Here is a 16,281-nt window from a genome sequence, read left to right on the forward strand (position 1 = left end):
TTCTGCATATTCAAGCTTATATAGAAATCTTCACTTATGTGCAGCAAAACACAGTTTTTCTCCTTTGTAATTTAGCTAATTTCTTGCTCCTCCTCAATAACAAGATATATGTGCAAATCAATATGCTAGCGCTCTCATCTCTCCAACTGTTGCTTTTTACAGAATAAGCACCAATTTTGCGTGTATGTGAAAGGATTGAAGGAAGAAGGAATTCTGCAAGTTAAATGTCATACTTTCTCCCACTGGGTACTTCAATTTTATAGATACTAGTTTTTATAATTAACAGTGAATATTATGAGGACTCTACAATAATAGTGGCTTTCAGTAGTGATATTTAGCAGGTTCTTTCTCTGGCTGGCTCTCCCTCTGTGTCTTTATATTTGGAGCCTAAGTGCCTGCAAGGAAATAATTATTATCTGTTAGATGTTTAATCACAAACCTTGCAAGGAAATTTGCTGTTTTCCAAACAGTGCAGAACTAAATTCATTACCACACTGACACGCTAGATACACTTGTCAGCTCTAAAGTCCCATCTTCTTAAAAGTCCCTAGCCGACTTTCTAGCCTTTGGAAAAGATTATTTTCAAATAATACAGTAGCTTGATTTACTATTTCCATCTTTCCTCCAGAGCCTTTTTTGCTGAATGTGAGAGGTTATGGGGAGCAGGGAAGTTGCACAGAAATACACCTGGTGCCTGCAGTGAAAGGATTCTTATACATACTGGCTCTAGTTTCGTTGTGGCCAGATCCTCAGCCTCGTTTGGAGTCAGCACCGATGTACAAAGAAGGTCTGAAGGTCTGCCCAGGGAGGGACAGTGGTTTTGCTTCTCTACAGAGCTGCCTTACCTCAGCCTCAGGGAAGTCGACAGGAGCTGCAGGAGTGCAGTGCCTCCTAAAATGCAGCACGGCAACTTCTTAGCAGGTTTCTTCCAACAACCTCAAAGTTGCTAGGGTACTACAGACAGTCCTGAGGAAAAGCAACTAGACACTGAGTCAGCTGTAACTTCAGAGTTCTCAAACATCTGGACCGGATGAGTCTACATCCATAGCTAAGTACTTCAAGCATTTCCCAGCTCCTACTTCTGCTCACTGATCATTAGGTGTCACCAAATAAGGTGTCACCTTAGTGTTCAGTCACACAAGTATCAATTAATTTTCTCCTTAGAAGGGAGACTTCTAATGAGGTATGTTCATCTTGTTAGACTGGCTGAAAATCTAAATTCAGTTTCCATAGTCTCTATGATCTCGGTAACACTGCCTCTCCACTCCCAGACAAGGTGGTATTAACACACCTGTTGTGTGTTACAATTCTGCATGCTCAAGGGCAGGATCTCTGTGTCAATAAACATGCATAGAGTGTTTAGGCCAAAAGGGCATTTTGGTCAAGCTCTTCAGCACTTACTGCAGTATGTAATATAGATGCTGTAATTTACAGAAAGAGGTTACAAACCCTATATTTAGAGTGTACTTCATTCAAAGGATATGTGCAGCACACCACAGGCCCAAATACCAAACTGAATGTACAGCACAGCACAACACAACACTGCACCTTCTCAGGTTAACTGTTCCGTAGATCACTAACTTGTTAACATACAATGGTCTTCTAGTTAGGATAACTGCAGAAGTATGTGTGCATATGAAGCCCCATGAGACCACACGTACACCTCAAGTTGGCTGCAAGAATGCACTTGGAAAGAACGAATGCCAGAAAAAGTAATGAATTGAATCAAAGAGTGAAAATGAAATAAGACAGGTAAGAAAAGCTAGTTTTCATCATCTTTGTAAGTAAAGTTTTCAGATTAAGAAAACTGTGTTTAAAAGCAATTAATTGCTGCTATAAGTGTGGTTTTAACGGAAGTTGTAATAAACTGTAAAGAAAGCAAAAGTTTGTGTAACACACAGGTATAACATACCTGTTATACCAGATACATACTGTTATCTGTATAACACATATGCTCACATACCTGTTTCAAGTCGCTTCTTGCTCGGCTTCCCTTCTGCTGCTTATAGCAGTGTAGCACTTTCAGGCACATACGGTGTCTTCAACAGAAAGGTGTTGTCATCGACTGTAATTGTACAGCTTTCCCCTGCTGGAATTCAGCCCTGCAGCTATATTCAGAACATGAAAAATGTGTGAATTAAAAATATGACTTTGGGTTTTTTTGCAATAATCAAGCACATAATTTTCTGGTTGGGGGTTGGTTTTTTTTTTTTCTAAAATAAAGTTTTGGAAAGACAGGAACATCACAGGATTATCCGAGCCTTCTATTCATCATTCATAAAGACTGCAAATTGTAGAAGGGACAGTGCTGCATATGTGATTTTTTGCTCATTCTGGTTCTTTATCCCTGGTTTAACAGAAAAACCTTATTCTTGCATGACCTGTAAATACTGCTGTTAAAACAATTTATCAAAAACAGAGAGAAATTTGTTTTCTCTCTGGGCAGAATTCACCACGTATATGTGTTACGTGAAGTAACAATTTTATACTGTAAATACGTTTGCAAGCTGTAATGCTGCCATTGGCTCCTCAAGTTTTATGTAAGCCACCCTCAGGTTTCATGTCTGTTAGTGGATACAGGACAGCAGCCGAAGCTGGTTGAGAAGATCTGTTGAAAAATAAGGGCAACAAGGCTATCATCTACCCCATTGCAGAGTTCTCTTCTGTAACTCTTCTCAGAACATATTTCTGGAACCCTTTCTTTGTGACCATGTTTCCTTTCTAACTTTGACCCCACTGAACATTTGGTTTCTCGTGGCTTTCCCTGTGGTACTGGGCAACAAGAATTAAGTAACATCAGCCTGGCTTTGCACAGCTGCAGTTGTCAATGAATTGCCAGGTGATACAGCTCAGACTACCTTGGCACAAATACTCACAGGCAGTTCACCTCTCATTATTAGTATTATCCAATAACAATAGTACTTAAAGGCCTCTGTTTAGATTGGGTCCTAATTGTACCAGGCATTTGCTCTGATTAAACCATTTTTATGTGTACATAAACTGTTCTGTCTGATGTTGTTGATCCAGGGTAAGAGATTCCTATCCTCAGCCTTTGCCACAATTTTGCTTTTGCCCCCTCCACTTTGCTCTTTCAACTATTTATTTTGTCATTCCCTCCCTCAGTTTTGTAAAGTTGTTCTAGTTTAAAACAGACTAACTAACAAATTCTCTCAAGTATGAAAAGAAAAACACCATTTAATATTACTGCCTCATTATTCAGTTGGGGAACCGAGACACAGAGAGATTAAGTGACTTGCCAGAGGAAAAGGAGGAAGGATGCAGGAAGAAAATTTAGTTCCTCTGAGTCACAGTTCAGCATCTTAAATAGAAATCTTCTTTGTTCTGACTTCACCTTACCTCTGAGCATTGCCTGATCTCTTTATGCTCAAACTTTCCTCTTCTAGACTGTATCTCTTCTCATTTCAAAGGGTGACTTGTCACACAGGACAGGCATGAAAGAGATGAAGGGGTTGTTCTAGCCTTTTCATCTCTGGAATTTTTCTCCACTGACACTGCTACAAACTGCAGTGAAAATGTCCTGAAATCACAACCTTCCCTTCACGGTCTAAGATTTTTTTCCTTGTATCATATTTGTTCAGTGTACTGTTTGTTTGCTAGTTCCTGCCTGGCAAGCTTCATCTACCTGCTTTGTGCATAATTGTCAGGGATAATTCTGAAGGCTCAGCATGACTACCAGTTGGCCAGCTGCCATGTTGGTCTTTAGGATTTAACTTTCCATCCACAAAATGGCATGTATTTATTTATTTGTATTTAAAAAAGTTCCTGTGCCTATTGTCTCTAGATGCACAGACAAAAGGTTTTAGCCAAATGCACTGTCTGAATTAACAACCACTAATGAAAGCCCTTCTTAACCAACCTCAACTAACATACTAAACCCTCCCACTTCTAAATTCCTCCATGCTCTTCCTCAAAGTCTGGAGAAAAGGTACACTCTGCAATGTGACCTATAGGTGAAAAAACTTAGAAGATGGCAGTTTAGTAGGGAAGTGGATTCCAGGATCAAGTACTGTACATTGCTCTCTTTCAGTCAGATTAGCACAAACTGCAATTTTTTTGTCTCCTTTGCCTGAGGCAGTGAGTTCTTTGTTGGATTTTTACTACATGCAGCTATCTGCTATAAAATATATTCACAGTTAACAATCGAGTTTAAAAAAGCTATGCTCAGAACCTAAAGTTTACCTTATTTCTAAAAAACCACATGAGCTCATGGGTGTTGTGGTAGGCTGCTTAGCACCACACAGCTGCCCGCTCACTTCCCCCCCAGCAGAATTAGGGGTAGAATCAGAAGGGTAGAAATGAGAAAACTTGTGCATTGAGATAAAGAGAGTTTAGTAATTTAAAAATTAAAAAAGAGGGCAGAAAAAAAAAGAGGGCAGAGAAAAAAGTAGAAACAACAAAGAGAGGGGGAAAAAATCACAACAATACAAACCCAAGAAAAACAAGTATGCGAAAGAAAAAAATTGCTCACCACCAACTGACAGATGCCCAGCCAGTCCCTGAGCAATGGCAGCCCATGCCAACCTCCACCCCGCCCGGTTTTATTGCCAAGCATGACATCTTATGTCACGTATGGAATAACCCTTTGGATAGTTGAGCTCAGCTGTCCCAGCTGTGTCCTCTCCCAACTTCTTGTGCACCCCAGCCTACTCGCTGGTAGGGTGGTGTGAGAAGCAGAGAAGGCCTTGACACTGTAAGCACTGCTCAGCAATAACGAAAACAACCTTGTGTTATCAACACTGTTTTAAATCACAAATCCAAAATGTAGCACCATACAAGCTACTGTGAAAAAATTTAACTCTTCCATAGCCAAAACCAGTACAGGAGGAGATTGATACATTTTATTATCCCACTATGCAGACATCTGGCAGGACACTTCCATGATCTCTACCTTCAGTTGTTCATTGATTTCATCCAAATTTTTATTGTGCAACTCTAATTGTTTGATTTTGTTTTCTTTGTCTTTAAGTGTGTCCCTGGCATCATCATTTCCCTGTGTAGGTCTCCTACTAATGTCCTCACACAGCTTGCCCTGGCTTGCAGTCGCCTGTAGCCCTCCTTCAAATCGTCACTTTCTTTCAGTAAATTCCAATTTTCTATATCCAGCTCTGCTACTGTTTCTCTGAGATGCCATCCTTGATTTTGTAAGTCTTCATTTGTAAAAGGTAATTTATTAACCAGGGAAGTTTTCATGTTGGAGGGAGAAAGCATGGCCAAGGTGGCAGGACACTGCCATGCTCTGAGAGCTTCCAGCCTGCCCAAGCGTGACATAGTGCAGATGTCACAATCCCATGGTTCCCAACTGCCTGCTCCCACTGAGCGTCCGTGGCTTGCAAGATGTTCTGGTAAAAAATATCAGAAGGTGTTATAAAGAAAATTAAGAGCTTTAGGGTAAAAAGCCTTCATTAGAAATAAGGTAAAAGTTAAACAGTGAGCAGAAATAGATTGTTTTTCAAAACAGCTATGTATTAACTGAGAGTGGTGAGAGGCACCATGATAGGACTGATGCTTTTGGTATATTTACTGAATAAATGTTCAGAGAAGTGTTATGAACAGTGAAGTGACCCCATTTTTAGATGACATAGCATTCTGTAGTATCATGAAAACCAAGAAATTTAAAAGGCACCTAGACAGATGATGTAATGACAAGTACATTTCTGATAGATAAGAAATACTGCGTGTTAGAGCAATTCCATCTGAATTGTACACCAGATTCTTTGATAACAGTAACCATTTAGGAGGCAAACATGGAATCATGGTGGATAGATCAATAAAAGAACAGCCCCCATACCATTAGCAGCAGCAGAGAGAATTCATTCTGGATTAGAAAAATGATAAGGTGAACAAAGACCTAGGGGGGCATTCCTGCAGCAGAGCTCCGCTGCCCCTCTCTCCTTGGCTCTCCCACCCATCTCCTGCTCCTACCCATGGCAATTCTCCTCCTTGGTTTTTCTCCAGCCTGAGCCTGTGGCAGTGCACCCTTTTCTCTTGGTTGGCAGCATATTTTATCTGTGCCTCTCCTGTGGTCATTTTAGAAGTTAAGGAGCAGCCTAGAATAGCTGTATGCAGCACTGAGTGTCATTGCTATTCCCACACTAGTCCCATCCTCACATACTCCAACATCAGCACAAGCAAAGTGGGCTGTATAGGGCTGTGTACCCCGTTCTCCAGTGGAAATCTCTGGTACCTTTAGAGGATCCATGTGTTGGAATAATTAATGAGGTTTCCAAGTCCAACTCATCAAACTTCATTTCCTCAGTGTGTCTGTCAGCAGTTCTTTTGCTTTGCTAATGAGTGTCCTTTCTGGGGCAGAGCCCACAGCTTCCATTAACTCGGCACACTTTCACACAAAATCCTTAATGCGGTGTGTTGTGCCTCTCCCAGCACTCAACTGTACTGCTCCTGTTTGACATGACTTGTAACAGGCTGTGCACATCCCTACGCCAAATGTCTCATTCTTCATTCTCAATGGCTGAAGCACACCAGTGACACCAAAGATACTGGTTTTGTCACAGCCTGTAATACTATGGAAAAAGAAAGGAGAAGGAAAAGAGGGCATTCATGAGATGAAGCTTGGGCAATATAGGAAGATTTCATTCAGATGCAATATACCTTTTTGTCTGAGTGAATTTAGGTGGCCTGTGTTAAGACCAAGCTTATTTCTTCCTTCTCTTTTCTTCTGCTTGTTGGCAATGTATCTCCCTGTTGTTTGAAACCAATTAGCAGATGTATGGCACTGCAGAACCAGCAACATGACTTTCCAAAGGATCTTCACTGTCTCTGCTGATTCTCCTTTACTACTGTTACATAATTCCCTCCTTCTGGATGAGTTATTCTTCCATTTTATGCTGTTCTAGCATGAAATTACAGAGCCCCATGCTGCAAATTAGATTTCTGTAGGGATATCAGGTGTATCAAGAAAGGCAGTTCCAAGTGGCCTCAAAAAAATGCCCTTTTTGAATGTCTCCTGAATGGCAGCATCCACTAATCTTGTAGGGAAAACAGAGGGAGAAGGGACAAGAAAGATTGTGGTATGTTTTGCATTGTAAAGTTTGAGCTTGTTAGCCTCATTTTCAGTGTGCAAAGTCCTTATTGTTTTTAATAAGTTTGGGACATACAGGAGCTCTGCATATACAGCGACTCACTTCTATTAAAACATCTTTGAGCAATGTCCCTTTAAAACACACTTCACTAAGAAGCAAAAAGGGAAGAGAGGATATTCAGAAATGTGCAATGAATTTCTATGGAAGGAAAACCTTGTTAGGAGGATATGAGGTTATGCCCCAACTTATTTTAACCCATACAGGATTTGTTCATCACAGCTAACGTTCACTAAAGTGGCACTCCACCAGCTGCAGAAAACTCAAGGGAGACTAAGGAGAGTGATAATCACTGAAAAACCCTGCTGATGACTCCTCGCATGGCTTCAGGCTGCCTCCTGAAGACTCCATGTGGCTGTTTCAGAAGTGCAGCCTCCCCGCCTGTGTTGTATATTGATGCAGGAGAGAAAGACAAACTCCTGTAGACAACAGTGTGGAAATACTACAGTTTGAGGAGGATAAAAAGTTTCATCCTTCAAAACCATAAGAAGGTACTCCTTGGACCACTGTGGCTTGTCATAAAACTGGAAAAGAAATATCTACATTCAACACCAATTCATTTATTAATTAATTACTAGAATGGAAGTCCAAAATTCTAACTTTCTATTTGAAAGGAAGTTGGAAAGCCGGAGAGTTACACCAGAGCTAAACTGGACCTGCTGTATTTAAGGGAGTATTCAGAAGGTTTTGGGGAGGGAGGAATAAAATGCACAAAAGAAAAGTGCTGAGTTGAATAACATGGAAATACTCCACAACAGGGGAAATCATAAAGTCCTCATGTATTTTAAACTCATTCCTTATTCAACAACATGACAGTTTATGTCAAAAGGAAGTTGGTGAAGGAAGGAAACGAAGATTTGGCCCTAAGTTAATTTCATGCTCCCCTTGCTTTGGACTGATAAGCACCAAAATAACTTTGTGCTAATCAAGAACTTAGAAAACATTATAGAGATGGATGATTTCTGATGATTATGGTAAAAAAAAAGGTATTTGTGACATTCAGACAATACAGCAGTGCCTTTCTCCTAAAATAATTAGTTTTACGGTATTTCAAATTTTCATGCACAAAAGTAGAAAGTCTTGAGAAGCCTTTTCTTTCTCTCCTCTCTCTAGACCCATCTGCCCTACCGCCCTCCTCAGTGCTTCACCACTTTCATTCAGAGAACAGCAGGAGGGAGAATCAAACAGAAAATCATGTTGTTCTGCTTTCCCTTTTATCATATTCAACACTTGACCCAAGCAATCAGGAAGCAATTAAGAGCTTCTGTTTCAACTCCCCATCCTGTTCAAATTCTTGCTCTCATTTTGTTTGTCTGAAACTTTGCTCTTTTAAAAGCTTGCCAGCATGTGTGAATGTGAGTGTGCGTGTACTTACAGATATATGTATGCCCTTGTTCTTTCATTCAAGTGATATTACAAAATGTCTTTTAATTTCTAACAGGGTTCTGTCACCTTTGTAATAAACACATCCTTTAACAACATTCTCAACCTTAATGCTTTTCAGAATGTGTCTAATGATTTCTAATTTGCTCACATTTTCCCTGAGCTCCTCATCAATTTAACTATTCAAATTGCTAACACTGTTAATAATTCCTCTGCCTCCAGCAGACCCACTGCAGACCTCGAGATCCCTTTGCTGCCTCTGCAAATAAGAGCACAACTGGTTCTGCATCCATACCATGCTGGATCAGAGTACATATTAGCCTGGCAGTGGAGTCTCATCAACATGCAGTATGATAATTAACAGCTTCATTTTCACCATTGCTATCCAGAAGGGCCTCTCATGGGGCCATTTCCTCCCCTCACTTGTATCTTACAGTGGTGTAATTCCATGTATTTCAGCACATGGAGAACAGCATGAGCACAAGGGTCTGTATTTCTAAGGATTTGTGGGGAAGATTTTGAGAAACATTTGGAGCTGCATGCCAAATTGTCTTCCATGCCTTTAAAAACGTCCAGATGCCTGTACTTTGGGGAAGATTTGAAGGGGAAGCAGATGCACGCTGACCTGTCTTCAGACAAAAGCACAAATTTTCAAAACAGTCCAATGCATGCTCTGCTGGGACTTTAGGGCTGAAGATACCGAAACAAGCTAGGCATGACCTTGCTGCATATCAGCTGAACTATGCTAATTGCTCTTACCCTGTGGTATATAAAAAGCGTTTGGAAACAGTTCATCTGTCAGACACAGTTCAGGCCTTGGAGTGTTTTGCATTCCAGACAAAGCTCCCATGCAGAGGCAGCCTGTTAAGTGGCTCACCTCAAAATTTCCTCGGCAGAAGTGCTCATATCTATGGTGGCACACATGCAGCTAGCAAGTAATACGTGACAGTTTCCTAAAAGAGACCCTCCTGCTTGTACGTGTAGAACAAAGAGATGAACTGCCTCTGATGACGCTGCCACAGCCAATGAAAATAACCAATAACCAAATGTCCAACTCTATCCCAGCTGAAACCAGGACACCAAACAAACTCAGCCAGGGATGGATGGTCTGCAGCAGATAGCCAGGAGAGTGGTTGTAAAGTAGGAGTGCTTCAGGGGAGAATCTCTTCAGAAGTGCAGCCCAGTAATTAGAGCATGAGGAACCTGGGAAAGATTATTCCAGAGTCTATGTCTTAACTACAAACTTCCTGTTAACCAAGTTACTTAAACCTTCTGGGTCTTGGTTTCCTTGTTTGTGAATTTGCAGTTGAGATACCCATCCTGGGGTGATGTATTTAGCTTATGTTTAAAAAATGCTTTGTGATACTCCAAGGGATGTTACTGGCTACATGGAAGGAGTGTTTTTCATATAGGACAGCATACATGAGTTTTTCAGCCTGTCTTGATAGCTGCATGTTCTGCAAAACTGGGGTAATAAAAATTGCTGAGCAGCTTGAATGAGTGGTCTCAATGCCTCTGGAGTTATGGATAACTGTGAAAAGTTGTCCACAGAAAACAGAAGTTTGCCTCTCTGAATAGTGTTTATTCCTTGAAAAACAATTTTTCTTCCATGAAAAACAAGCTTAGAAAGAAATCTAGGAAAATAATGGCAGAATTTTTACATCTCCACTCACAGATATTTCCAAGTAAGATAAAAAACATTATTTTGTAGCCCTGATGACATCCTATCTCCAAAATTCATAATGAGGCCCTAAACTAAAGTCCCTACATGGAACTAAGTTAATCCATTCCCATGTAACACTTCTGAATCATATTGTACAAGAGTAATTGGAGCAGAATTTGGTCACATGTTTTATGAAAATATACAGACACAAATTATGAACTTCAGCCCTAGATCAAAATCTGATAAACTCACTAAGGAAAAAAAAAAGTAAGTAAAAGCAGCCATACCTTCAACATCTGATAAGCTGGGCTCTGAGCTGTGAAGGAACTGCTAGTTGTGGGATAAAGAGGGCTACTAAGCTATTCTGATGTATTTAACTTCTTTGCAAGGCCAGCCCTATCACTGGGGATAGCAAGTGCAGCAAAACATCAAGGACAGATACCTGTCCAGTAAAGATGTGTGGGTGATGACACACAGGAGATTTGGTGCTTTGCCTGGGGCAACAGAGCCCTTAGAGCTGCCAGCCCTTCTTCTCTAGATCTTTCAGTCTAAGATGCTGCTAACACTCTATTTCTGAAAGGATCTGTTTCCCATATGTATTAATTTATAGTATTAAAAATAGCTCATGCATGCATAAAGGCTGAGTGAAGAGGGAGGCATTCTTCTCTTTTTTTCCATTTTCTCTAGTGATTACCCATAGTGGCAGTGACTTTTCAAACAAGTTCAGAGCAATATGTTTGAACATTAGTTAGAAACTTATCCTCACAATATAAGGAAGCAGTCAACATAGAAGATGAACATGTGTTAGAAAAACATAATGTCAGGGTTTAAAGCTCTTGATGTTGCCGTTGCATTAGCACAAAATCTTGATTGGTGTGCCTTACTCTGGCAATAGAAAGGAGAAAAGAAAAAGGAACATTCCCTGCAACTCCATGTTGGCCACACTCAGATTGTTTCTCTAAAGACATGAAAGAATAGAATCATAGAATCACAGAATCATTTAAGTTGGAAAAGACTCTTATCCATTGACTCCAACCATGAACCTAACTCTGCCAAGTCCACACTAAACCATGTCCCCAGGTGCCACATCTACACGTCTTTTAAATATGTCCAGGGATGGTGATTCAACCACTTCCCTGAGCAACCTGTTCAAATGCTTGATAATGCTTTCAGTAAAGAAATTTTTCCCGATATCCAATCTAAACCTCCCCTAGTGCAATGTGAGGCAGTTTCCTCTCGTCCTATCACTTGTTACTTGGGAAAAGAGACCAACACTCACCTCACTACAATCTCCTTTCAGGGAGCTGTAGAGAGCAATAAGGTCTCCCCTCAGCCTCCTTTTCTCCAGACTAAACAACCCCAGTTCCCTCAGCCGCTCCTCACAGGACTTGTGCTCCAGATCCCTCACCAGCTTCATTGCCCTTCTCTGGACACGCTCCAGCACCTCAACATCCTTCTTGTAGTGAGGGGCCCAAAACTGAACACAGGATTCGAGGTGTGGCCTCACCAGTGCCGAGTACAGGGGCACAATCACTTCCCTACTCCTGCTGGCCACAGTATTTCTGATACAGGCCAGGATGCTGTTGGCCTTCTTGGCCACCTGGGCACACTGCTGGCTCATGTTCAGCCGGCTGTCAACCAGCACCCCCAGGTCCCTTTCTGCCAGGCAGCTCTCCAGCCACTCCTCCCCAAGCCTGTAGTGTTGCATGGGGTTGTTGTGACCCAAGTGCAAGGACCCGGCACTAGCCTTGTTGAATCTCATACTGTTGGCCTTAGCCCATCAATCCAGCCAGTCCAGATCCCTCTGTAGAGCCTTCCTACCCTCCAGCAGATCAGCACTCCCACCCAAATTGGTGTTGTCCGCAATCTTACTGAGGGTGCACTCAATCCCCTCATCCACGTCATTGATAAAGATATTAAACAGAACTGGCCCCAAAAGTGAGCCCTGGGGAATACCACTTGTGACCGGCCGCCAACTGGATTTAACTCCAGGGCAACTCTTTGGGCCCGGCCATCCAGCCACTTTTTTACCCAGTGAAGAGTGCACCCATCCGAGCCATGAGCAGCCAGTTTCTCCAGGAAAATGTTGTGGGAAAGAGTGTCAAAGACTTTACAGAAGTCCAGGTAAACAACATCCACAGCCTTTCCCTCACCCACTAAGTGGGTTTCCTTGTCACAGAAGGAGATCAGGCTGCTCAAGCAGGACCTATCTTACATAAACCCATGCTGACTGAGCCTGATCACCTGGTTGTCCTGTACATGTGATGTGATGGCACTCACGATGATGCGCTCCATAACATTGCCTGGCAGGGGAGGTGAGACTGACAGGCCTGTAGTTCTCCAGATCCTCCTTCCGGACCTTCTTGTAGGTGGGTGTCACATTTACTAACTTCCAGTCAACGAGGACCTCCCCAGTTAGCCAGGACTGCTGATTAAAAATGGCTTGGTGAGCACTTCTGCCAGCTCCCTCGGTACTCTTGGGTGGATCCCATCCAGCCCCATAGACTTGTGTGTGTCTAAGTGGTGTAGCAGGTTGCTAACCATTTCCCCTTGGATTATAGGGGTTTCATTCTGCTCCCCGTCCCTGTTTTCCAACTCAGGGGGCTAGGTACCCTGAGAACAACTGGATTGAGGCAAAGAAGGCATTAAGTACCTCAGCCTTTTCCTCATCCTTTGTCACTGTTTCCCCCTGCATCCAATAAAGGATGGAGATTCTCCTTAGCCTTTCTTTTGTTGTTAATGTATTTATAGAAATATTTTTATTGTCTTTTAGTGCAGTAACCAGATTAAGTTCTAGGTGGGCTTTGGCCCTTCTAATTTTCTCTCTGTATAACCTCACGATATCCTTGTAGTCCTCCTGAGTTGTCTGCCCTTTCTTCCAAGGGTCATAAAATCTCCTTTTTTTACTGAGTTCTGGCCAAAGCTTTCTTTTCAGCCAGGCTGGTCGTCTTCTCTCATCTTTCAGCATATAGGGATGGTCTGCTCCTGCACCTTTAAGATTTCCTTCTTGAAGAATGTCCAGCCCTCCTGGACTCCTTTGCCCTTCAGGACTGTCTCCCAAGGGGCTCTGTCAAGTAGGCTCCTAAACAGGCCAAAGTCTACCTTCTGGAAGTCCAAGGTGGCAGTTCTGCTAACTCCTCTCCTTATTTCTCCGAGAATTGAAAATTCTATCATTTCATGATCGCTGTGCCCAAGATGGCCTACAACCATCAGGTCACCCACAAGTCCTTCTTCTCTGCAAACAACAGGCCCAGCAGGTTGCCTTGCCTAGTTGTCTCACTCACCAGCTGTGTCAGGAAGCTATCTTACACACACTCCAGGAACCTTCTAGACTGTTTCCTCTCTGCTATGTTGTATTTCCAGCAAACATCTGGTAAGATGAAGTTCCCCGTGAGAATTAGGGCTAGTGATCGTGAGACTTCTCCCAGCTGCTTATAGAATAGTTCATCTGTCTCTTTCCTAGTTGTGTGGTCTATAACAGACTCTCACCATGGTATCTGCCTTGTTGGCCTTCCCCCTGATTCCTACCCATAAACACTTGACCCTTTCATCACCATCAAGGTCTAGACAGTCAAAACACTCCCTAACATACAGGGCTACCCCACTGCCTCTTCTTCCTTGCCTATCCCTTCTGAAGGGTTTATAGCCCTCCTCTGCAGCACTCCAGTTGTCTGAGTCATCCCACCATGTTTCTGTGATTGCAATTATATCATAGTTTTACAGCTGCAGTATGGCTTCCAACTCCTCCTGTTTGTTGCCCATACTGCATGCATTGGTGTTAGATGCACTTCAGTTGGGCTATTGATCCTGCCACATTATTTTTGGAAGAAGTCCTACATCCTACATGATTGTTCTCAGGTGCTTCTGTGGTTTCTAACACATCAACAACCCTTGCATCTTTGCTGCTGTGTGAATCTCCATCCCCTACCTCCACTGAGATGGCTAGGGTGCTGTTCTCATTAGTACAGGGACATTTCATATGTGCTCCAGTGTCCTCACCACACTGTGGAGCAGACCAAAGGACCTTGCTTAGCACACTGCCCCTCAAACACTGGCATGCTGCCCCCAGGCTTATCTCTGGTGAGCCTGGTTTTATCCCTTTCCCCTTTCAAATCTAGTTTAAAGCTCTTTCAATTAGCCCTGGCAACTCCTGCACAAAGATTTTTTTCCCCCCTTTGAGGCAGGTGTACCTCACCTGTCACCAGCAGGCTTGGTGTCATGTAGACCGTCCCATGATCAAAAAAGCCAATATTTTGCCGATGACATCAGTCACAGAGCCAATTATTGACCTACTGAGTCTTCCTGTTTTCTCTCTCATCATTCCCATCATTATTCCCTGCAAGGGTATAGGAGAACACTACTTGTGCTCCTGATCCCTTAACCAGTTGGCCCAAGGCCCTGAAGTCTCTTTTTGTTACTCTTGGACTTCTTATTGCAACTTCATTGCTGCCTACATGAAAAAGCAACAATGGATAATAACCCAAGGGCTGTACCAGAGTAAGAAGTTTCTTCATTACATCTTTAACCTGGGCCCCAGGGAGGCAGCAGACTTCCCTAAGAAGTGGATCTGGTTAGCAAATTGGGCCTTCTGTCCCCCTCAGAAGAGAGTCTTCTATGAAAATAACTCATCTTTTTTTCTTTATGGAAGTGGTTTTGACAAAGTGCATATGTCAACTTAACCTCGGTGACACCACCAACCCAGATGAACCATCGTCCTCGTCATTCTTTGGGTCCACTTGATGAGCCTTATACCTATTATGAAAGGGCACCCGGGAAGGTGAGGTACTCATGGAGGAGATTTGCCTGCTGCACCAGGCAGGAACTTGTTGCCATCGCCATATCCCTTAAGCCACCACACGAATACATAAGGAGTATGTATTCCTCCCTATTAAGATCAAAAAGGCAGGGAATGGAAGGATCAGGCAAAGAAGGCTTTTCCTCCAGCAGGTGAAGGCTTTGCCTCCAGCAGGTGTAAGCTACTCCACAAAAGGGGCAAAGCAGCTTACTTCTCTAAGAAACAATGAGGAGATTGTCTGGTGTTCAGAAATCAGGCCATGATGCATAAAGGCATTTAGGTGATTGAGTGGGTTGCCCAAATGCCCTTGTGGATCTTAGCACATATATATATCTATTAGGAAAGGCTGAGGGAACTGGGTTTTTTAGTCTTGGGAAGAGAAGGCAAAGAGGAGAGCTTATGGCTATCTGCAACAACCTAATGGGAGAAATGACACCCCCCCCCCATTCTCAAACTGGGGGGCAACCACCCTCTTGTGGGGTGGTAAAAGGAGATGGGAATATTAGGTTACTGTCTCGCAGCCACTTGAGGTTCATCTGAAAGAAGGCTGCATCTCTGTCTTTCTGACAGCCATTCCTTGCAAACCCAGGGAAAGTACTCATTAATCTTCCTCCATCTGATTTCTATATTTCTGGAGAATTTTAAGTTGACAAATGGGACCTTTTGACCAGTTCACTTTCCCTTGCAGGGTATTTTCTCAATTCGTTTTTACCTTTGAGACCTTGTGCATTCAAGCTGTTTGGAACATCCACTTTACACTACGTTCAGCTCAACTGGTTCAGCATTTCGGGCTTCATAGCTCCTTGCCCATATCCTGACTCAGGAGGCCCAGACCTTAAAACACAGTCCTCAATATTATGACTGCAAGCAGGAATTACCTATGACTTTTTTATTCTGTCTCTGGTCTACCTCTGGACCAGCTTAGTTTCTTGTCCTCATTCTCTTCATACCCCTTAAAATAACCTTGTTTTTTCTGTCCGTATAATAGGACTAATAAGAATGACTTTAAACAATCAGAAGGGTCCTTGTCATGATTAAGCATCCTGAGCTATAAACATGCTGCTACCTACACATGCCAGACAAATTGCTAACAAATACAGTATAAGATTCTGTAGGATTTGTCTCCCTTAGAGACCACTTTGTTGATGTGAAACATTGTTGTGTAAAGTTCGATGGAAAGGGAAAGAGAGCACCAGTTCTGTCGCATATGACAGAAGTGACAATGGGGACTTGCAGTTTAACAAGCCCGGTCTACACAGGAAACTAAAGTAATTCTAAATTAACATAGCTAATTAGCAGCCTTAGATAACATAATTGCTATG

Source organism: Phaethon aethereus (genome assembly GCF_964289735.1).
Source record: "Phaethon aethereus genome assembly, chromosome: 5".
Classification (NCBI taxonomy): Eukaryota; Metazoa; Chordata; class Aves; order Phaethontiformes; family Phaethontidae; genus Phaethon; species Phaethon aethereus.